The sequence below is a fragment of the Phlebotomus papatasi genome, chromosome 3, assembly GCF_024763615.1.
Source record: "Phlebotomus papatasi isolate M1 chromosome 3, Ppap_2.1, whole genome shotgun sequence".
NCBI lineage: Eukaryota > Metazoa > Arthropoda > Insecta > Diptera > Psychodidae > Phlebotomus > Phlebotomus papatasi.
Window position 1 is genome coordinate 31,484,264 of NC_077224.1, and position 14,229 is coordinate 31,498,492.

The window sequence follows — 14,229 nt, forward strand, 5'->3', positions numbered from 1 at the left end:
AAAGTGACCACGGATTATCTCATTCCTCTTGCCAACGTCACTTCCCCACAGGTTCCAGTATATCTGGAATGCGCGACTTAAATAGCCAATTACTTCATAAAATTATTCTTAGATCTTTATCGATCATTATGATCAATATTTGTCATTACAACTGCGTGGATGACACATTTTAGCGGTTGCAGTATATAAATATGGCAATATTGCCTTATCTTTAAGACTTTGAACTCCCTGTCTGAGGTAACTAATCTGAAAGAAACACACCCATTTTTGATTTCGTCCGGTCAATATATACTCATATTTAGAAATAAACAAGAAGAGCTAAGAGCTATTAATACACCATTATGACGTGCGTTAAACGCAAAAGAAAAAATCAATTGTTGTCAGAAATTAAGAGATGTAACTAATTTTTCATGTTGAGTTGGGAGTTTCAGTGTTAAATAAATTTCAAATTTTACAATAACAAGTAAACAGGTGAAATATTTCATTAGAAATTGAAATGGGTTAAAAACTGTATCAAATTCCCTAAACAAGTACACAATTACTTTTTGTGTAATGAATTCCCCTAGATTTCTTTATATTTGGCATTTTAACTGGATCAAATGATACACACAATATACAATATAATATATACACCTGTAGGTATGTATGTGTATATATAATAGTACGTAGTTCTAGTTAGTTAAATAAATCACGTAGACAATTTTGAAAATAATCTCACAAAACAATATAATATTCACAAATTACGATATTAATGCCCAACGCAAAACAAATAGATATGAAAAAACATTATGAAAAATAGAAATATTACAACTTTGATTTTTTTCTGCTTTTACTTATCAAAACTTCTAAGAACTGTGCAATATCTTCGACAGAAATTCTTCTCTTATGGTGTCTACACACTACAGAAATTTATGTCCATATTGAAGCAAATTTCCCACGATTGTGTACACTGAGAAAAAAAGAGGCTGCGAATTACTTTTTTTCGTCATAACTTTAACACTTTTTGGGTGTAAAAATATATCAACATTTTTTAATGTTAATTTTATACCTTTTGAGGGTAAAATCAACATGAATGAAGGGTAACTTTTACCCATAATACACCTAAAAAGGGTAATATTTACACCGTTTTCGGATCAATACTGCAGGGTAAAATTAACATTTCCGGAATGTTATTTTAACTTTTTCGGATTTCTCTCAGTGTAGGAAAAACTCTTCTATATGGACATAAATTTCTCTAGTGTATCGAGGCCTTCCAAAAGAATTCCGGGAAGCAAATCCAACTGTAAAAATCGGAATATCTTTTTTGTATCACACTAAAGGCCTCTACATATTGGCAGTAATTTTCGTCAAAAATTACGTTTTTGACAAAATGTTAACGTTTCATGCAATTTCCTTCAAAAAAGCAATTTTGACGAAAATTACTCCCAATTGTGTTGAGGCCTCATATATGGTAACAAAATTGCAGTCATGATTTTACTTGAGTTTCTGACAGTTTTAAGTCAGAAATGCAAGTCTTTCTCATGGCAAATAGTTCTATATTTAATTAATTTATTGCGTTATTCTCCCCAAGCGGACGTTTGAGTGTTGATTTACTCTGAATTAATAGATTTGTAACGCAATTGATCTTGTAAAAGTGTTTTTTTTTTATTTGACGGAACTCTGTTTCAGAATTAAAATGGAAAATCATCCTTTCAACAAACATTTAACAAGAAAGTGAGAAAAAATTTTTTTTGAGTCTGAAAGCATTGACTTTGTCAATACATATAGATAATTTTAGTAACTCTCCTTTTTTGCATCGTAAAATGTTGGCATACAAATTAAATTAATTCCATTTCTTTAAAATTGAGGCTCACTATAGGAGCTGAGTCTGTAAAAAATATGTCACTAGATTTTTGTGTTATTTCTACTCAATTCTATAATTCACTTCATAATATTTCAATACATGAAACTGTAATAAATTAAGAAATTAATAAATTAATAAATTAAGAAATGTTAATGCTTCATGTTACCGTCCTGCACTGGTTATAAAAGTTCGTTCTAGAAAGTTGGGGTTCATTCTCTTTCATTTTTGGCCCTAAAGTTGCATTCAACTTATACAATGATTTTCTTAGGAATTAAAAATAAAATTTGAAGATGATTTATCCCAATTTGAACGAATTATTGATTCAGGAACTAATATTTTAATACCCTACTCCAGTAGGGGAAAGCGCGCTACCTTCCTTTAAGCTTCGCACAATTCATTTTTTTTTCAATGTGTTTTAAATAAATTTGAGCCATTATATTTTTTAAATTTTGCGGCTATTAAAAAATAGCCGGACTTTCCGGTTTCTTTAGGCCCGGTTGCCAAATATTCCTTTTTGGTAGGGAGCGGCTAGGGATTCTGAGCGTGGAACTTTCATCACGCTGCTCGTTCGCCTTATCCCCTAAGGATTGAGGCTTGGGGTTTGTCTAATGACTGCCCCCATTGACTACACCCGCCCCTAGAGTTTTTTTCTGAAGGTCAGAAGAACACACTATAAATACTACAAATAAATAAATGAATAACATTGAAACATTACAAGATATTTCTTATATCATAGATTTTTGTATTTTTGTATATTATATTTTAATAGCTAGTCCAATGCCTCAAATTCTCAGAAGAGGGCAATGGGTGAAATCTATAAGAAACATAGAGAAAAAATTGAATTATCCGATGCTTGAGTCGTCCGAAGGTAGCGCGCTTTCCCATACAGATTTTCCACTTACTCATCGGTCTGGATAATTTACCAAATCATTTTCCATTCTGAAAACTCATATTGGCATGAAGATTTCTATTACAAGAATTAGCCGGTATGCATTTTCCGGTCATTCATAAAAATGTATTGCGGTATTTGCTCATGACGCGTTCTGACAAATTGGTTGACTTTGAGTAATCGCGGAAACTTTGAACTGATTGTAGGTGGGAATGTGTACAGTCTCGATAAGTTTTTTTCCCCGTCACACCAATGATAAGTGTGTGAAAGCTCAGTCGCATGCATTCGCTCAATTCGCTGGCTGTTCGTATTTCTAGGTCAAGGCGCTTGACAATGAAATTGAGCTAAACAGCTGGTCGATTGAGTGTGACTCGATGTTGAACCATATGGCGGACTTCTTGTCGTTGTGTGTTTTGTTTGAATGGCTCGACACTATTATGATTGTGAATGACGAAAGCATTCGTCTATGTGGAGAGCGATTGAATGAGTAAGCAATGAACTCGAAATGTATTCCATCGTGATTACCATATTATATAAGCATCGTGGTAAAATTCACTTTTTCCCATTCAATTCAATAAGATCATAAACGTTTTGTCAACCTTTTCGAAATTGGAAATCCCCTGGATGTTTATCCTAAAATACACTTTAGATACTTCTTGTTACCTCATCAATGGATCAATCCAGGAAGTATAACTCCAAGCTCTCTTTGGATCATCTCCTTCGGAGTGAGCCAGAAAAACTTCCCAAAAAGATGTACATCATTGTGACAGGTTTCCTGGAATTATGCCATGAGTAAGCCCTGTCATGTCTGAATGATGGCGAAAATGTGCGCTAATTCTAATTTATTTATTTATTTATTTTTTCTTTTTCAGTGAACCTTCCTCTTCAAAGCTCAACAATAAATGCCTCATTCGCGTGTAAGCCACAATTTAATAGCGTTTTTTTCTTTTCATTGGATAATATGACGTCACAGATATATGTCACGATGCTCTATTGATACTCTTATGAATTAACAATTGTGGTTTTGCAGTTGTGTTTGTTGGGATATCCGCCAACAATGTGTGACTAATCAAACGGTCTTTTTGGCGCGAAAGCCCATTAACCCATAGAATCTAGCGCCACATAGTCGTCTCTAGCGGGAATTTTCACTCCCACAAACTCTGACGTCATAACTTGAGGGGAATCTACTGAAATAAAAGCTCTCAGCCAAATACATAATATGCATGTATATTGCATGTGCCTACATATATGATCATTTTTCCGGCTAAATATTACGCAAAATAAAGCACAGAGATATGGCGTGTTAGAGAAAGATATCCTTTTGACCAATTTGTAAAATAACAAGAATTCACCGTGACCCCAATTCAGCAAAGATATTAGCAAAAGATAGCAAAACATGTGAGATTTCACACTTTTTCCTGGGAGGTTATTTAGTAGGGAAAGAAATTTATTCCAAAGAAGTATTTTACTGCATTATTCAGCACTATTCTCATCTTTATCAATTACAATCTCAATCGTCAATTCAAGGAATTACATCTAGGCGGCAAAAAATCTGCATTCGATGGTTCAGTTCAAAATGATTTATACGATTCCACATTAATAAATTACACAGAAGTCAGTCGTACGCCGAGTTAATCAATAAAATCCGAGAGCTCATTTTTGATAATAAAGTTTTCTATTCCTATTGAATTCATTTTTCAATGATAGTTCTTTGGAATTGTTCTACAAAACTGACATTTTCTCCATAATTGTAAATTTCTCAAACAATTTCAAATGTTTGTTATCATTACGTAACAATTTTAAAATAACCAATTCCATTTTAAGACGAATCTAATGAACAAAAGATGTGACAAATGAATATTTTTAATGAATTCTAAAAAACAAAAACTCTAAAAGGTATTAAAATTTGCAAAATCTTGTAGGAAATTTATCATTTTACAACTATGATAAAGATCATGTTCCACGATATCTAACAAAAACAAACTCATTGGATTGGAAAAAGAATTTTTGGTCGGTAAATTAGCATTTTTGATAAATAAAAGGGATGTTAAAGCGCTCCAGATTTGCAGAATACTTGAACTCGTGACTTGGATGTTATACATCAAAATTGTTTAGCATAATTTACCACATAGTGGTTCAAAACTAATTTGCAGCTATTTATAAATCACTCAAAAGATCCCCAAAAATACTTGAGTAATAAAATTAATTTTCGGACAAAACTTACTTATCGATTAACCTATTCAGTCAATGTACCAGAAATACTTGAGATTAAATGTTCATATTTTGGGATTAGTTTCCTACAGGTTAATAGATGATTTTTTTTGGAAAGAAATAATTTTTATCCATTATGGGGGCGCGGGGAGCCGCCCTCAAACACGCGTTCTAACGGTCACTGAATTTAAATTCTGTTCATTAATTCATTACAAAAACTCTATTGATTTAGATAGAGTAACTATCCAAGAAAACACATTGGCAACCAGAATTCAAATCAGGAAAGAGGATAAAGGTCAATTTTAACAAATTCAACGGGATGTCGCATTTTCCGTCCGCCATTTTGAGCAACATTTTTACATGACTTCACGTGAAGTGAGAAAAGAACAACAAAATTTATTCCCATCTCTGTCGGGCTATTTTTTCCAAGTAATCGAAGGACTAAAGTAACTAAAAATCCATTCCAGACAGAAACTCGAATATCAATTGCCCTGGAATAAATTATCTAAAATCACTCAATTTGCGTATGATGTATAATACCATGGTAAGGAATGGGTTAATAACAGATTAGAACCCGTTCACTCTTGTTAGAAATTCCAACACCTTTCCAAAGAACCCAAACCAAACATTACCCCATTCGGTTGAAAAATATGGTTTCTAGAGCCCAATTAGTCCTTGATCTTGATAAACTGTTATTAAGAATGATTAAATGGCAAGCGCCTGGCAAGTTGGCCTTTTTCTATGGAGCTATTTGAAGCCAATTCCTAAATTGATCTCGGACTCAGCTCACAGTGCTCCAAGGAAAAAAATTATTTAAACAAAAATTTAGTATTTATCCCTCCATACGGAAAGGTATAATACGGAAAAACTTCTCACATTTTAAATGTTTAGCATAACGATCACGAGTGCAGAAAAATTCCCATACGCATTTGTATGTGAAAGTGAGAAATTGGCTTCAACTTTTAAGGCCACTCGCCGGGGACTAGTTAAATGGTAGTTTCGTATCTGGACGCAATGGCCGCTTGTATAACCTCTCTAAAACACATATCCAAAAATTCAAAATATTATCGTACAACGCGTTTTGACCAATTCCAAAAAAATTGTTATGGAGGGAAGATGGTAAGAAAATGAAAAGCATGTTAAATATGCAGCGGAGGCCGATTTATAAGAGCGGGGCTTCCCCGAAGATCCCACCTCCGTATCTCTAATCGTTTGGCTTTTGGAAGTTGTAACATGCATACGGATAAACAGAATAAACAGCATGGTGTCAAAAACTCAAAACTTCAAATTTTCAAAATTCTATCAAAATATTTCTTAGGGGATAGGGAGTCGAAATATGTAAAAATTGAGGGATTATATTGCTCCTTGGAAATTACAGGGGGTCAAATAATTTATTTAAGAATTTTTAATTTCTTAAATTTAGTGTGTACAGTAGGCTCTCTCAAATTCGGGCATATGGGACCGAAATGTCAACCGAATTAGACAGAAATTCGGGCGACAAACTTTTTGAAATGCAACGATTTTTTATTCATGTGCATAGAGATATCGAGTTTACGCACTCATATATTTCGTAAATTGCATGAAAATCCCTTAATAATGCAAAATAACATCATAACAGAGATAAAGCATGGCAAATTTGAGCATATTTGATTCATTTGATAATCATAATCAAACTAGAAAAATGACAACAAACTTTTTTCAAATGTAACCGCTGCCCGAATTAAAAAGTTGCCCGATCTTAAAAGAGCCGAATTAGCGAGAGTCTACTGTAATTTATTAAAGTCCAATCATAATGTAAGTGAATTCTACAATAACTGGAGATATACTGATAAAATAGTAAAATAGCCTAAACATTTACATTGCATCAGACTTAAATTCCATCCGCTTTAAATTTTATACAGTTTAATTTGCGAAGATAAACTAAGACGACTATATTAATTTTAAGTGCTAGCTAACAGCTTTCGTAAATATACATTTATAATATAAACGTAAAACTAAAATAATATTTTTTGAGCTGCGGAAAGAAAATATTAATCCTTGACGGTGAACCCTGTTCAAATAAAAGCGAAAGCAATAATGACCCGGTATAGTTGTATTCGTTGTATTATTCTCTAAAATTATAGTCGCATTGCTAGACTGGGAAATCTATATTCGATGCCTATATGTACACATTCCTTTACTTGCTATTTTTAGAACCCAATATAGCAAAGTTCTCTTCAAAATTCTTGTGCCCAAAGCGTTGCCTATTTTTCGGATCATATCATTTATATATTTTCAATCTGCACGAAGAAAGCTTCCGGCTGGGTTTTTTTTTTATTTAAAAAAGTATCAATACCCTCTTATTTGTTTTGTGCGAACAGGTAATTTTCTCAGCGTCATAGTACAGTGTTTCTCGCATTTCTACAGTTGAACACGCAATTCTTTTCACTTCAATTTCCAGACCAGACATTAATTTTCCTTGCAAGAATGCGTAAAAATTACAACTGGTCAAATTCTATGAGTTATGCAACTTATTATGTTTAACCATTCCCAAGAATCGTTATGTTCCAAGGTTGTAGTCATACGGACTTCTGTTAGGTAGTGTACTATATATACTGTACACAGTATTATTGATTAGTTTATTGGTTTGAGTCGTTTGAGCAAATAGCACGAACTTCTCATAACTAAGTGTGATAGATAATATCATATTATTGTAACCATTATAAACAGAGAACTGACTAGAAGAAAATCTGAAGGTGGAATAATTTGGAGATTTTTTTTGATAGCTTACCTTATTTGGACGTACAAATACACTGTGTCACCAATACAAGATGAATATGCTGGCTTATGCTGAATGATTCTTTCTGCAGATTGTCACTCAACACTTTCAGTTAACAGCGATTGATAATTCGTAGTTGATATTTGTGCAAATATTGGCGATAAGATAACTATTTCCAAGGAAGAATAAGCAGGAATGCACGTTGCGGCCGAGAATGTGAAATGCACGGGGAAAAACGCGAAAGCAGCCAAAGCTTTGAAGAGTCGGCTGCCCACTGCTAAATTCCATGAATTGAGTCTGATTGTGTGCTGTTGTAGCAAGTGGAGCTCTGTGAAGCTCGATATTCAAATATGTATGTGGCTGTAGTTCAACACCTTCCAATACACTGCGAACTGACTGTTGACGGTGTGTTAATTTTACAACACCATTGGCTTTCTCACTTCGTCAGACAATACAGCGACAAAGAGGCTGATCAATAACATTTTTCTTACCGTTTGAAATGCTTACTTGTATTTAAAGTTGTCAGTTTTAACAAAGATAGCTCAAAAAACGAAAATGTTAAACTGGTCAATAAAACTAAAATATGTCGAAAAAATCAGTTTTATCATTGGGAAGAAAACCAATACCAATGATCTTATTTAATAAAATTGAATCACTTTTGATTTGAGCAGTAAAAAAATTGGTGTCAGTATATGACTGCATTTTGATCACTTAAAACTACAAAAAAGTCTGATTCATATAATCATCACCTAAGATGGTCCAGTATTACATAAAATACTCTTTATTTTTCCTTTAGCCTTATAAGGATCTCATTTTACTGACCAACTGACAATTTCTTTGAATAAACTGACCAACTACGACTTTTTATTGACTAAACTCAAAATTGATGCTAATTAGTGACCAAAATCAATATATTTATTTTTTTAATGAGAAGAAAAAAATTTTGATTTGATTTTGATTGATAGAAAAAACTAATTATTTTATAGAACAAAACCTATTCTTACTGATCAAATACAATTTGGAATTGAATAAATGAGCAGTAAAAAGTTAAAATTGATCAGTAACAAAAATATTTGAAACAGTGATATTATCGTCCAAATTTTGGCAAAGGGAAAATAAAGGGCTTTTCATGACCATGTCACATATAAGATTAATATTAAGATTAATACTTTCTGAACTGCGAGAATGGCAAAAAAAAAGATAGCAATTGTTTTATCTTGCTTCTCTCTCACATTTCCCCTCTGCGTACGAAGTTGGCAGCACTACATAGCTCGAAAACTGACCGAATCACAGTTGGCACGCATGGAAAATTGCTCGTGTGCCTTTCCGTGGTGTCACATATAAGATTAATATTAATATTAAGAAAAGCCGGAAAGAGAGCTATATAGTTTTCGAAATTCAAATGGAATATCACGTGTGTTAGAAAGAGTAAACTCTAGTGAATTAATACGATGAGTAAGATATTACTGTTCGTATTAATAGTTTTCTGAATCGTCTGAAACATATTAATTCTAGCACTTCGTGCACTTTTCGATTGTGTTATGCAAAACAGAGTGCAATGGATGATGATATAGTAAATTTGTGGGCTCTAGCCGTGATTGGAGTGGGAGTATACGCCTTCTGTGTAAGTTGCGGAATTCTTCAATCACCATCTTCTCCATTTCAATAGTCCACGCTACTTTTTCCATTTTTGTTTGACAGATTACTTGGAGAAAAAAACCTACACGTGCCAACTGTGATTCGGTCAGTTTTCGAGCTATGTAGTGCTGCCAACTTTGTACGCAGAGGGGAAATGCGAGAGAGAGGCAAGATAAAACAATTGCTATCTTTTTTTGTCATTCTCGCAGTTCAGAAAGTATTAATCTTAATATTAATCTTATATGTGACATGGCCATGTAATACGATTCATAAATCAATTAATACGAACAGTAATATCTTACTCATCGTATTAATCCACTAGAGTGTACTCTTTCTAACACACGTGATATTCCATTTGAAATTGTGCATATATATACCTCTCTCTCCGGCTTTTCTTAATATTAATATTAATCTTATATGTGACACCACGGTCACTCTATATGGAGCTATTTTAAATGTTAAATATATAAATTAGGTCCATTTTTGTAAAGATTTAATTTTTTTACTGACCATAATTAGATATTTTACTGCTCATTTTTAATTTTTTACTGCCCATTTAGAATTTTTTACTGCTAATTTGTTTATTGCCATACAATTTTACTGATCGAACTCAAAGATGGAGCATTATATCTAGACCATTTTTTTTTTAACTGGGTAGTGAGCTAGAGAGCAAACAGCAAGAGATATTAAATTTGGGTTTTCAGCGACCCCCTCTAAAATAAAAACATTATTTAGAAACGTTTCTCCTCTTTTTTACCCTTCCCTTCCAAATCCATGCTTTTTTACGTTTTCTTGAAAACATCTTCAACGATTTCCTTCATTTTAACTGCTCGAACTCCAACGGAGAGCAGTTCTCACAATCAATTATTTTTTAAATTCTCACCATCCTGGCTGCTAAACGGTAAGAGATATTGACTTCCGGTCTTCGATGACCCCCTTCCCCACAAGTCAATGTTCTCTAGCAAACTAACTTACCCAAATCACCCCCACCCCTTTAATCCCCTTCAAAAACATGATTTTTAGACTTATCTCAAAATTTTGGGTTTGTTTTCAAGGTAGCCCAAATGAATATTCGTCTATAGGGGAAAGTGGGGTACCTTTGAAATTGGGATTTTTCACCTATGTTTAAATGGAACTGAGCCATATCATATTGTAATTTAACTTCTAAATCTGTTTGTGCAGCTAAATTATATTACGATGAGGCTCAATTTTATTTAAAAATAGGTGAAAAATCCCAATTTCAAAGGTACACCACTTTCAAAGGTGCCCCACTTTCCGCTACATGACCGGAAAATTTACTATTTTAAATTTTTAAAACGATATGCACCCAAAAATCATGCAATTGAATTTTTTACGCATCATATTAAATTTCTACTGACAAGTTCAATTTTTTTCTGACTATACTGATAAAAAATGCAATTTTGCTGACCATATGTTGCTTACTGATCAAATTTGCTATTCTGCGGATGAGAGTCTTAATCAGAACCAGCTTCAAATGAGAATTTTTTACAGATCACGGAAATCTTCCTTATGTATTAAATTTTTGAGCTGCAGCATATCAGTAAGTAATTAGTTGCAAATTTACTTGCAAATTTATAATTTTTACTTATAAAATTTACTAATTTACTTACCAAAAATATTTTGTCCTTAAATTTTAAACTAATATTTATATAGGGGGAAGTGGGGGACCTTTGAAATTGGGATTTTTCTCCTATATTTAAGTGGAAGGAGTGGAACTGAGCCATATCAAAATGTAGTTTAGCTTCTCAATCAGTTTGTGCGGCTAAATTATATCACGATAGGCCTCAATTTTAACTAAAAATAGGTCAAAAGTGCCCCACTTCCCCCTAATATTGCAAACTTAAACTCGGGGAAATGGAGAACCTCCATAAGCCGACCCTAGGATCGTTGGATCGTTAATATGTCTCTCATATTACCCCCACCCCTCCTGTTCCCCTCAATGACCATGTTACTGGGACTGTTAAAATACATGACTTGCCATTTTTTTTTATATGGACTTTAGACACCCCCATGACAAGTTGACAATTTAAAGAAGCCAACTCATAGATTGATCTTAGGCTCAGCTCACAGTGTTCTGAGGGCAAATGTGTTTGGAAACTACAAGGGGCTAACTCACTTTTTTTGGGTTTTGAAATTTTAATGCACTTAGAAAAATAATTAAATAAATATTCAGATGTAAGTACCGTCGTTGCGGGTGACTTTGCACGTTTTTTCGCTGTTTTTCAACTTTAGGCTCTAAAAGTGGATAGTTAAAGTGAACGAAGGGGGTGAATGGGTAAAATTATTTGTATTCGGTTGTTAATGAATGGATTTTGTGCCACTAACATTAATTTTATAAAATTTTACTATGTTAAAAAAAATCAAGAAAAAAGGCTTGCACTTGGGATAAGGTGCGGGTGACTTTGCACTTTTTAATAAATACTAAAAAATCAACAATTTCTGTAATAAACGACAATGAAGATCTTCATATCTAAGGATAAGATGCACGAGATCTACAAGATGGCATGGTCGCCATTTTGATTTGACGTTTCTCTCCGCCATTTTGAATAACTGTCAAACCCTAAAATTGGTCCGATTGGGTTGAAATTGTAGCATGTTGTAGCTGATGTCAAGACCTTTTCAAAACGTATCTATGTTCCAGTCTACGTCAAGTATTTACCTAGATACAGAGGCTCAAAGTTTAAAATTTTGTAATACTCATATTTTGACGGTCTTTATTTTTTAATCTTAAATATTTGAAACCTAAAGGAAATGCCTCAGATACCATTAAAAATGGTTGAGGCTTTAATTTTATATATTTCTTTACTCTAATATAATTAAAAAAAATAAACGAAAAGTGCATTTAATAATTTTTTTTATTTTTCATCTTTGCGAAAACAGTTTTTAAGATTATTAAATAATGCGCTGTTATAAACAAAAACCTTACTTTTCTTTTTTTGTTTGTTTGATCTCACCTCCTAACGATAGCGCTGTTTTTTTGTGATAGTTTTGATAAAAGAGGCTCCCTGTAGTTCTGTATTCATGAAAATGTCAAAATTTTGAACTTGGAGCCCCTATATCCAGACAATCACTTGACCTAGGTCGGATTTTATATATGTTCTGAAAAGGCCTTGACATCAGCTACATCATATTAAAATTTCAGCTCAATCGGATGAGATTTTTGTTTTGACAGTTCTTCAAAATGACGGACAGAAACGTCAAATCAAGATGGCGACTATGCTATCTTGTAGATCTCGGTCATTTTATCTTAAGTTCCCACAAAATTGGATAATTTTTAGCCAAATACTTCTATAATAAAGCTTTAGAAAGACCATTATATGCAATTTTATAACATACATCATGCGTTCTTAGGAAGATAATAGGGGAAAAAATATTTTAATAAAAATAATCAACAAAATCGAAGTGGATTATTCTATCCAGATAAATTTAGATTGGATTTGGGCAATTTACTACTCTGAAATCGATTTTGGAATTGCACCTTCAGATAATTTTTTCACGGAGCCGTTTTTTGACAGAATACCTATGTTAGCATTTCATAGACTATTACTGAGACTACAAGAATCCTTTTGGGGATCATTGTACCTTATTTGGTACATAACATATCCCTATATGCTTTGACATGATAGACCGGATCGGCGAAGACCATCAATAAGTGCTAGAATTTATAAAAGTCTTACGGACAGCAGAGTGCAAAGTCACCCCCCGAGTGCAAAGTCACCCGCAACGACGGTATACGAAAAATTGTATATCAATGTATCCCCACAGCTCAAAGTAGTCTCACCTCCCCCAATCATTATTTTCCTCCTATTCTAGAAAAATTTTTTTTTTGTGATAATAAAATCAATAAAAAAATCCAACTTTTGCGGACGATTACAAACTAAAAGTATGTTCAAACATAAATATTTCTTGTAAGACCACGATTAACTCCTGAGCTGAGATATATTTGATCAAAATATCGCGCAATTGACTTTCTGCACAGCTCAGAAAGAAAATTTTTAAACTTAAAGATGAAATATAATATCGAATATTTTACAAGATTTTGATTAACATTTAAAAATATGAAAAGCAGAAAAATAACTTGAAATACTGTATTGCAAATATTTTTATTACTATCAGAATTATAGTTAATTTAGTGCCAAATTTGCCTAAAATTTGCCTAGAACTAGTGAATTAAATACTAACGACCACCCTACTCCCTCCACAATGCTCCCTGGTGTCTATCATAGGCCCAAATACCCGATTTGGGAAGAAAACACAAATGTATTGGCTGGAATACAAAGATTTACACTTAAATCTATACTTCGGGAGGTCTAGACATATTTATATGAAAGACACGGGACTATGCTTTTGGGATAAAACAGAGAAAGAGAGGAGCAGCTAAATTTTCCTGTCCACTTTAAAAAAAACGCCTTTTCAATAAATAAAAACTTTCTTGAATCGCTTGAAAATTAAGCTCTAGAGCTTCTTTAATCTTTGGCCTAGACATCCATTAATGATCCAATAACGTTATATCCATAAATTGAACGTAACATCCGCATAAATAATTCCTAAAATATATCTAAACAAAATCATTTCAAAATAAAATGTGGGCAGGGTGGGCAGAAATGATGACTACGTTAATGGCCGTTGGACCGACTATTATTATTATTAATTGTATCGGGATATTTGTTACAATTTAATCATGTTATGTTATATTGTTGTTGATCCCGTGTTGAAAGAAGCTGCTAAGTCCGTTTGTAGGCCGCCCAGGAGCGATTTCCCCGAAGCGTGCATGATTCTTACATGCTCTTGGTGTTTTTAGGCAGAGGTGGTGCACTTTTATTGCGTTACATCACAGTGAAAATGTATTTTTCTTTACACCGGGCGAGA

The 14,229-nt window shown here is 33.3% G+C and overlaps 1 protein-coding gene across 2 annotated transcripts in view; it reads right to left on the reverse strand.

Moving 5' to 3' along the window:
- Nucleotides 1-8,088, reverse strand: part of LOC129805288 (uncharacterized) — a 32,686-nt gene extending 24,598 nt beyond the window's left edge. Inside the window, exon 1 of one of the 2 annotated variants that reach the window (XM_055853108.1) lies at nucleotides 7,714-8,088. The gene's annotated coding sequence lies outside the window, so the exon portion shown is untranslated. The remainder of the gene's footprint in view (nucleotides 1-7,713) is intronic. The other variant, XM_055853107.1, reaches the window with a different exon arrangement.
- Between the last annotated feature and the right edge of the window lie 6,141 nt (nucleotides 8,089-14,229).